Below are 9,837 nucleotides of genomic sequence, written 5' to 3'. Positions count from 1 at the left end.
CTGGCCAGATGCATGACACAGTCCTCTCATCCCAGCTGTTCAGGAGGCTGAGACAGGAGGATTGAACGTTTGGGGCCAGCTGGAGCAACTTAGTGAGACCTTGTCTCAAAATAAAAAATGAAATGTAGTCCAGGGGTAAAGTACCCCTGGGGCCAATCCCGAGTCCCTCTCTCTCCCCGCTACACACACACACACACACACACACACACACACACACTATCTGAGCAGAATGGGTGTATTTTATACATCTTTCCTAAACACTTTTCATTGTGAAATATCTATAACAAAAATGTGCAATATTAACCCTTTTAACTGTACAAATACCATTCAAATATACAACGACCACAACTTTTCATGGCCTGAACTCCAACTCTAAGCACTAAGCAGTAACATCTCAGGACCCCACTAGCCCTGGGCAACCTTGAATCTATTTCCTGCCCCTTGAGTTTGCCTATTCCAGATATTTCATTCAAATGAAATCATCCAACTCCATGCCCTGTTGCTTCTTGTTTAGTCACGTGTTCAGGTTTACCCAGCTTGTGGTGAGCATCAGGGCTTTATTTCATGGCTGGTTAATACTCCCACACATTTGTGGGCCGTGTTTATTTGTGTATTCCTCTGCTGACGGACACTTGGGTCGTCTCCACGCCTGCCCAGTGTGAAGCCTGGTGGGGTGAGCCTCGGCCTGCGGGGACCTAGTGCAGTTTGTGTTCCAGCCTCTGGGCACGTGCTGGGTCAGAGGGGCTTCAGCCAGCGCTTGTGGGAAGGGTCCCAGTGTTCTCCACAGTGGCTGCGGCACCTCAGAGTCCCTCGGGGACTGTAGGAAGGCGTGGAGTGAGATGTTGTTGTGAGTTTGATTGTTTCCATAGTGACGAATGCCACTGAGCATCTTGTCCCCGCTTAGTGGCCATTGGAACATCTCTGGAGCCACAGCTGGACGAGCCCTTTGCCCTCCCCCTTCTTTTTCAATGCCGGGCTCGAGGGGGTTGGCGCTGTACCTCTGAGCTACACCCCGGCCCCTTACATATATTTATTTATTTCTGTTTTGAGGCAGCTGCCCAGGCTGGCTTCGGACTTGCGAATCTCATGTCTCAGGCACCTGGGACTGTGCCTGGCTCCTGGCCTCTTTAACTTAGGTTACTCTTTGGTTGCAGATTTGTACCTGTTCGTTAGATATTCTAGCATGAAACCCACATCATGTATGTGATTGGGAAATATTTTCTTCTCTTCTGTCATTTCACTTATTGTGCAAAGTTATGCCACTCATTGTTTTATAAATAATTTTGACAAAAGTATATGCATCCATATTCGTATACAAAAGCAAGTTTGTCCTTTTCTTGGGGGGGCAGAACCAGGGATTGAGCTCAGGGGCACTCGACCACTGAGCCACATCTCCAGCCCTGTTTTCTATTTTACTTAGAGACAGGGTCTCACTGAGTTGCTTAGCACCTTGCTTTTGCTGAGGCAGGCTTTGAACTGGCGATCCTCTTGCCTCAGCCTCCCGAGCCACTGGGATCACAGGTGTGTGTCACTGCGCCCACCAAGTTCAGTCTTTCAAGGTCAATGTTTTCAGGGTTTTAAAGAAACCTAAAGATATTTGAACGTCTTTACAAGTAAGGGTTCGTGTCCTCCTTCATCCTGCTTCTTGGAAGGTGCTTCTGAGGCAGGTCTGTTCGGGGTCCTTCTCCCCTTCTCTGCCTGTCCCTCTCTCTCTTTCCAGAAGCAGATGATTTTGTGTCCTGGGCATTTTTCTCTTTCTTCCAGCAGCTCAGAGGCCTGGGGCCACTTGTCTTCCTATAGTTGTTCTTCTGTGCTGATTTCCACTAACCCTCCTCTTCTTGGAGTCGCTTGCTGCTCTGTCCCTCGAGCACATGGACAAGCTGGTCACTGTCACTAAAACCGAGTGTTGGTGGAGTTTGTGCGAATCCCACAGAGTTCTGAATACTCAGCACGAGAGTAGCCCCGCCGCTCTTTCCTCTCACAGACAGATTCTGATCCCATGTGGCCACAGAATCAGGATGAGGCTCTCCCTGTGCAAACATGAAAGTGGACATTCTGACTCACCCACTGCTCTCTCGGAACGGGGACAGTTTCACATTTGGTCTTCCTGTGCCATTGGTTTTGCTCCATGGAAGTCCTTCCCAGTGTCCCTCCTCTGGCCTACATCTGGGGGACCCCAGTCGCATCTCCCCATGATGCAGGGGGGCAGCTGCTCCCACAGCTGGGTGTGGCCCCACAGAGCTCCCAGTGCTTGGGTGGGTCCGGGCAGTGCCCACCAGACCTGAGGCTGGGTTGCTGCTTTCCAATGGGGGTTCAGCTTCCAGAAGATCCAGTACCTGTGAGCACAGTCAGGGGCAAAGAAGGCAGGACTCCAGGGAGATCTGGAATTGTAAGAAAAGAAGGAGAGTGAGGCTCTCCACGTCCAGCTCCTCGGCCCCCAGTCAGGGCCTCTGTGGACATAGGGGTATCCCAGGCTCGAGGACAGCCCCAGGGAGTGGCCAGCTGCAGCAGGGGGCAGCGGTTGGCCCTGGAGGGGGTTAGGAGCCGCCTTTAGTAATGTAAAGGTTCAAAGAGGAAGAGCAGAGCCTTTCCCCAGAACACAACGCTGTGCCTGAGCCCAAAGGCCTCCTCCCACCCCTTAAAAGGGAGCGAACACACTTGTAAGGAAAATACCAGTACATGTGAGGCGTGTTCTGTTCTTCCAGAAGCCTGCTGATGCCACATTTTGCAATTTCTCTCTTCAGGAAATGGGAAGAGCTGTCCACACAATGTGGATTGATGTGGCCCGTGCTGTCCCTGTAACTTCCGTCCATTCGTCTGGATCACGCTCTCTGTGCAGCAGTGAGGTTGTCGTGTCCCTGTCTCCTGGTCCCACTCCCCCTAAGAGCTGGAAAGCGGCTCGGTTCCCCTTCATCCACCATCCAGAATTCTCCCCATTCTGCTGGTCTCAGTGGTGGGACCCCAGGTCGAGGTCTGTTCAAGGTGGTGTGAAGGAGACCGTCCCTGAGGCTGTGTCCCTCCAGATCACATGCAGAGGGCGCCTTGGGCCAGTGACGATGTCAAGGTGAGTGAGAGAAGCAGAGGTCAGGAATAAGGACACCCAGACCAAGAGTGGGCAGCAGACTCGCCCAGAGCCTGAGAGGAGATGGGTGAACGTGAGGACCTTACAGGCTCCCCTCCCCCCTGTCCCCTGAGGAAAGAGCAGCCAGGCTTCTGTGGCTCCGAGCGGGCCCAGGGTTGGGGCAGCAGAGGGCTGCAGGCCCACGGGGCTGGCGTGAGACCCCCCTTTGGGGTTGAGTCCCCTCAATGAATGATCCACAGGCTGCAGTTCTGATGTGAAGAGGAATCCCTGTGCCGTCCTTTCCTCTTCCTAAGACATTTCTTCCTGGCGTAGAACCAACTTGGTCTTCTGTGCTCAGAGGCCTCCTGAGGTGGTGAGAGGGCCCAGGGACTGTCCAGGGTGCTGGGTGAGGGCTCGGGTCACCGGCTTCCTCTTCCCAGAGTCCACAGAGCTCCCTGCATCCTCGATGTCATGGAACCCCCCAGGTGTCACTGATGTGTGGCTACAGATCCTTGGGAAGCCCACAGTGCTGTGGAGGTTTGGACAGTCGTTTGCATGTCACCTGGAAGCATCTTCTCCAGGGACATCAAGTGATTGATGGTGACCAGCACCAGTCAGTGTCTGTCCCTCTTACACTCACTCCATTCTTCAACCAACAGGGGAAAGATTTCATCTGCTGAGTTGTTTCTGGAGGACTGTGTAGACCAGTGAGTCTCAGCCAGTGGCCATTTTGCCACCAAGGGGACATCTGGCAGCGTCTGGAGACACTTTCGATTGTCACAGCTGGGGGAGGGAGTCCTACTGGACTTAGTAGGTAGAATCCCAGATGGTGCTAAACATCCCACAGCACAGCCCACAAGGATGACAGTGGAGAGCAGAGGGGAGCCTGCCCTGCCAACTTCCCGACCTCCCCTGAGCCCCCCTCACCCTGCTCCTCCCACCCTCGCCACCACTCCCCCCCTTACCTCCCTCCCCTGGCATCTTCAGTTCCGTCCTCTGCAGGTGCCCTTTGCCAAAGGCAGCCCTCACCTGCCCTCTCTGGGCCCCTCTGCGCGACTGGCAGGAAGCGTCCACTAGAGGGCGCGTGCGCTCTTCCCTGAGCTCCTGGGAGCCTCGCAGGCCTCAGACCAGTGCAGCTGCTTTTCCTGCCTCAATTCCAGTGCTGGGTGGGGCTGCAGATTTGCCCTGGAGGAAGCCCCTGGGACAGGCACCAGGGACCCCAGGGAAGAACCTTACGTAGGAGGCGTGGGGACTCTGACCTGTGACCTGAAACCAATGCCAGGGCCCAGGTCAGTGGGCAGGGGGAAGGTCCCAAACTTAGTGGCTGGACACTCAGCGTCCTGAAACCCCTGCCCGAGTGGTCACTGGGCAAAATGACTGTGAGCCTGTGTCCCTAAAGGCTGTGTCACTTAGGATTTGTGTACATGCTTGTCAGCAGGGCCGCTGTGGAACTTTCCAGACAGGATCTTGCACAGTGGGAAACGGGTCCTCCCAGGTATCCTCACTTGGAAAAATCAGAGGGACGTGACCGCCACCAGGCACAGATGCCCATCAGGGCCTGAGGGAGCAGGAGGTCTGTGGGCTTCTCTGTCACCCCTGAGTCAGGACCAGGAAGTTGGTGTGTGTGGTCCTGCCCGCCCCACCTCAGCAGGAGCCGTTGCTGGTTGTCAGTTCCCACACCCCTTGCTGCCAGAGGAGGATCTGGAACCTTCCCTGGAGTCATCAGTGGAGGAAGACAGGTGAGTTAGGAGATGGAGGTGGGAGAGGTGGGTTGATGGGCGACCAGGAGGTGCCAGCCTCTGAGTGCTGTGACTGACAGTGGTCAGAGCTCCTCTGGGAACCGGCCCTGTCCCTGCAAAGGTTCAAGAGCGTCCCACCTCTGTGCTCCTCAGTCCGTTCCTGAGCTCCTAGCCACAGCCACCCTCACCTCTGAGGCCCTGGGTCCTGTGCCAGCACTTTGTCCCATCTCACTGTGAGCTCTGTGAGTGCCCACCTCTTCCTACCCAAGGTCTTCAGAGTGGCTGTCTTTACACCTCTGTCCCCACGAGGATAAGTGGCCAGCTGAAGGCAGTCCTCCTTCCTGTTGGTCTGTAAGGCCAGCACTTGGGCCCCTGAGTCCTGCTTATCAGTGAGTCCCCAGGAGGTGGCGACTGCTGAACAAAGCTGGGGAGCCAGGAACTGGGGTGGGCAGGACCCAGGAATGACTGAACTTGTTGACAGGTGGCTTGTGCCCTGGGAACTTGAAATTTAATGGGGAATGTGAGGTGTTTTCTTACTGTTTAGGCTTTAGAGTTTGGAACTGCAGGTTCCCCTGGAATGTCACTGGCAGCCTCAATGCTGTGCATGTATGGCACAGGCTTCAGATTCCTCACTCTGGTGCAGGGTGGTATTGGGAGCACCATCTGCCTGGCCCAGGGGACCCTCTGATGTGCAGCTGCTGCAGACAGATGTGCTCTGTTGGGAAGAGGGCTCCTTCCTCCCTGGGCCTCCTGATCCCAGCTCCCTGATGCCCCACCCTCCTGGCAGGCCCAGCAATCACCCCCATGTCAGCCCTCACGGAGGTCCTGAGCTGAGCTGAGCTGACTGCGCAGGGGCATCGTGCCTGTCATTGGCTCTGTGTGCTCCTGATGTCTGCCTGGTGCTGCCCAAGATCCTGCAGGTACCCTGAGGGGAGAAAGAAAGAAAGAGGGAAGAGAGAGAGAGAGAGAAGAGAGAGAGAGAGAGAGAGAGAGAGAGAGAGAGAGAGAGAGAGAGAGAAAGGAAGAATATACCTGCTCACATGTGCAACTTCAGGCTAAGGGATTTTGAGAGTCATTCAACAGATATTTATTTAAAGGCAGGAATCGAAGGAGCAGCACTTGTATTTACAGTAAATGGTGTTTCCTGTTGTGGATTGGGCCGCTCTTCTTCGCTGTTCATTTTCTGTTGGGAACATTGGCCACGTTAGGTGGCACATCCACGCTCTCCGCCAGGGACCTTGGAGTTCCGCCCCTAGACAGGAGCATGAGGGATGGACTGCAGGGGGCGTGATGGAGCCAGCTCTGCCTCCCAAGAGAAGGCTGGGCGAGGTGTCCTCACCCTGCCCACATGAGCCTCAAGGAGAGTGTCCTCTGCTACATCTGCGGTGTGTACAGGAACGTCCTGTGTGCGTCACCTCAGAGCCACCCCTTAGGAAAGCCCAGGGCACTGTCTTCCCACGTGTGTTCTGCAGTCGGGAATGTGAACGTGGCTCTCCGGGTCCCTGGATCTGCCTTCTCCTCAGGAAGCTCTGGCCCCACCAGGGATCCACACAGCAGCCCGCCTGTGACTCTGGCCTCAGCTTGTGCAGTGCTTCCGTGTCAGGTGGCTCTCTCCCTGTCCCTGCATCTCTGCATTTGAGGCCGTCTCTTAGGGGTTGATCAGGAAGTCCGATGCTTGCTGTAAGATTTGTGAAAAGACACAATTACAACAAATTTGGTTAAAGAAAGTGACTGGCGTTTGTACCTGTTTTCAGAATCCCACAGTGAACTTGTGATCCTCCTGCCTCAGCCCATGAGCCGCTGGGATTACAGGCGTGTGACACGACACCCAGCTATTTAAGGGTTTGTAGATGCCTTTACCGGGAGAAGGAGCCCCCTTCTCTCCACACTTTGTCATTTGTTTCTGTGATCTAAATTACAAGGGGCGAGACTCAAAGGCCTCACAGATTTCTCCTACTGCAAGGTGTGGAATCGTGTTTCCTTCTGGGAGTTCTGGTGCTTGTAATGAGGAGAAAAAAGCAAAGAAATCCTATCACAGACCACAGTCCGGACTTGTGAGCACCTGTGACTGTTGCCCATGAAGGCAGGTGTCAGGGGGACGATCCTGTGTGGGTCATGTCCCTGAGACAACTGGAGCAAAGCTGAGTGTTTCCATGATTCAGGTTCAGAAGAATTTTCAAAAATCCCCTTCGAGGGCTGGGGACGCAGGCGCCTGCCTCACAGTACCAAGGCTCCGTGCCCAGTACCTCAAAAACAAGCAGATTACCTCGGTGAGTCCACCTCAGTTCCGCAGTGACCCTGAGTTTGCTTTCCTTCTCTGGGACCTGCCTCCTCCCCGCTCATCCCCGCTGACCCGCGTCATGGCGCCACCTCTCTCTGAACCTCCCGGTCTCACTCACTCCCCTCTGAGGGGTCGCCCACACACTGAGGGGTACCCAGAAGGTCCAATTCCACTGCCACAAGTCGAGGCCAGTGATTGAGAGAGGAAGTGATGGGCAGGAAGCATTACTGACAGCGAGCTGGCGAGTTGGGAGAAGGGAACGTCCATCCTGGAAAGGCCACCTGGCCAAGGTGTCACAGGCCCAGGGTCTATGTGGGGACTTTGGTGAAATATCTCTTTACTCTCAGACAAGGTGGGTGCTAGGTGCCCATAAACTCTGTGGTGGTCTGATTTTCTTCTTTCTTCCTTTTTTGTGCTGGGGATTGAAGCCACAGATGCTTTACCACTGAGCTACATTTATTTACATAAAATATAAAATTTCATATTTTAAAATTTGAAACAGGGTCTTGCTAAGTTGCTGAGGCTGGCCTTGAACTTGTGATCCTCCAGCCTCAGCCTCCCCAACCCCTGGGATTTCAGGAGTGGGCCACTGGCCCAGGACTCGTTTGCTTTTCTGATGCACGTGCTCCTGGTTCTGAAAGTCACCAAATGTTCTGGGATCTGCAACTGCAGAGAAAAGTTCCTGATTAGACAGTGTCTCTTCTCAGGAATAGCTGACCTCGTTAGAACAAGAGCTGGGCATAGTGGTGCACACCTGTACTTCCTGAAACTCTGGAGGCTAAGGCAGGGGAATCCCAGGTTTGAGGCCAGCCTCAGCAACTCAGCAAGGGCCCCAAAATTTAATGAGATCCTGTCTCAAATTAAAGCAAATGATTAAAAGGACTGGATACGTGGTTCAGTGTTTTAGCACCCCTGGGATTCCAAATGCCCCCCTCACAAAACATAGCGGAACAAGGGAGAAGAGAAAAAAACAAAAAGAATTTTAAAAAGAACCCCAACTTTGCTGGAGACGTGTTAGCCCACGGGGTGGCTTGGATCCTAGTTGTCCTCTGTAGCAAAGTTGTGGGAGGCTGAGAGTGTGTGCTCCGTGTGTGACCTCCAAAATTCGTGATGTTTGAATTTCAAATAAAAGGAAGTGAAGCCAGAGAGGGTAGTGAGGTTCTCTCTGTTGCAAGGGAGGGTGTGCCTTCGTGAGAAGGAAAGTGAGGTCCTGCAGGAGGAGGTGTGGGCACACAGCCTTGGAAAGTTCCGGTACCAGAGCAGCAAGTTTGCACCTTCTGGTGTGTTCAGGGTGCCTGACGTGGGTCCGGTGGGAGAGGATTGATTCCGTGAGGAGCATGTGGCTTCCTGCTCTCCTGGCCTCCTCTGTGGGGCACAACTTAAGAACAGACCGATCACCACTGAGAAGTCCAAATTTGAGAGTCTTTATTAAGCTGGCCAGCTGACTGTCTCACACAATGCCCCCAAAAATGGCTATTGGGAGAACAGCCCCGACCACAGGGTTGTAGGGGTTCTTATACCAAAAATCACATTAATCATGAGTGTCTCTTGCTATGATCTGAAATTACACTTTAACATCATGAGATCATCGACATAGGGGGAAGTGGATCAAAATGACCCTTACCTAGGTACAAACTAAAGAATGGTTACTAACATCCACACAATCACTGTTCACATGGTACATTGTTTAGGAGCATAGGGATCAAAAGAGAGCAATTCTTTACTAATAGGAGTTGCCATTGTATATTATTCAACATGTCACACCAAGTAACTGCTGATGGGCACAGAGGCGGGGTGTTCCCATGGGAGAAGCTTATTTCCTACATAACATGAAGTCTCAGAGCAAAATGGAGTCTGTTTGGTCATTTCCCTTAGAGTCTGGCCTACAACATTCTCATGGAGTCAGATCTGTCAGTCTATCACATTCCCCACTGTTTTTTTGTACATAATCAAATCATCGATTTATTAATAGTATATGGGTGATTATAGTGAGTATGCAACACCATTAGCTTAACAGACTGGATTTTATCTCTAACATATTTAAGTCCAAATCTATTTGTCTACTTAAAGTTTTGAAATTCTGGTTTCCAGTAATCAGTGCAGTGGTTCCTACAGCTGTGGAGCCCATTATACCTATTTCCACTAGGAGGGGAACTAAGACAGGGGCTGCTTGTTTAGATATTAGCCCCATATGTTCCTTTTATCCCTCCCCATCATAATAGTATACAGAATTTAGCCCATTTGGTAATCTCAAAAAGTTGAATGGTTAAGCACTGAGTTATTCCTGACATAGTCCAAGCAAGAGAAAAAACACGATTAACATTTTTTCAGTCTTATCTTTGGATGGTGGTTGGGGTCTCTGAGGGCTGTCCATTTTTCTGTTGTCTTGACTCACATGTGATGAGCCCATGTTGTGAGTAAGGTCCCTTCCATTTCAGCCAGGTGATAGTCCTTTCTGGAACAATTTGATGTAGACATAATAGTCTTCTGACTGAAATGGGTGTTGGAAATCAGTGGTCTTTTGGGGCTGGTTTTCTCATAAGTTGAACCTGTTGGAGAGACTTAACAACAGGTTAGAAAAGGAGCAGGTTCTTGGTAAGGGTGGAGGAAGGGCTCTGGAAGCATTAACCTTTTAATCTCTCAGAGGTCATTTGCCTCCAACTTTATGGACCCAAACTGGCCCTTACTTTTGTGATTTAACCCAATTTACCTATCTATATTGACTGTCTTTTAAAATTCTTATCATTACCCCTCTA

Source organism: Sciurus carolinensis, chromosome 16, assembly GCF_902686445.1.
Source record: "Sciurus carolinensis chromosome 16, mSciCar1.2, whole genome shotgun sequence".
Taxonomy (NCBI): Eukaryota; Metazoa; Chordata; class Mammalia; order Rodentia; family Sciuridae; genus Sciurus; species Sciurus carolinensis.
The sequence above is the reverse complement of the archived record's forward strand: the minus strand, read 5'-3'. Positions refer to the sequence as shown.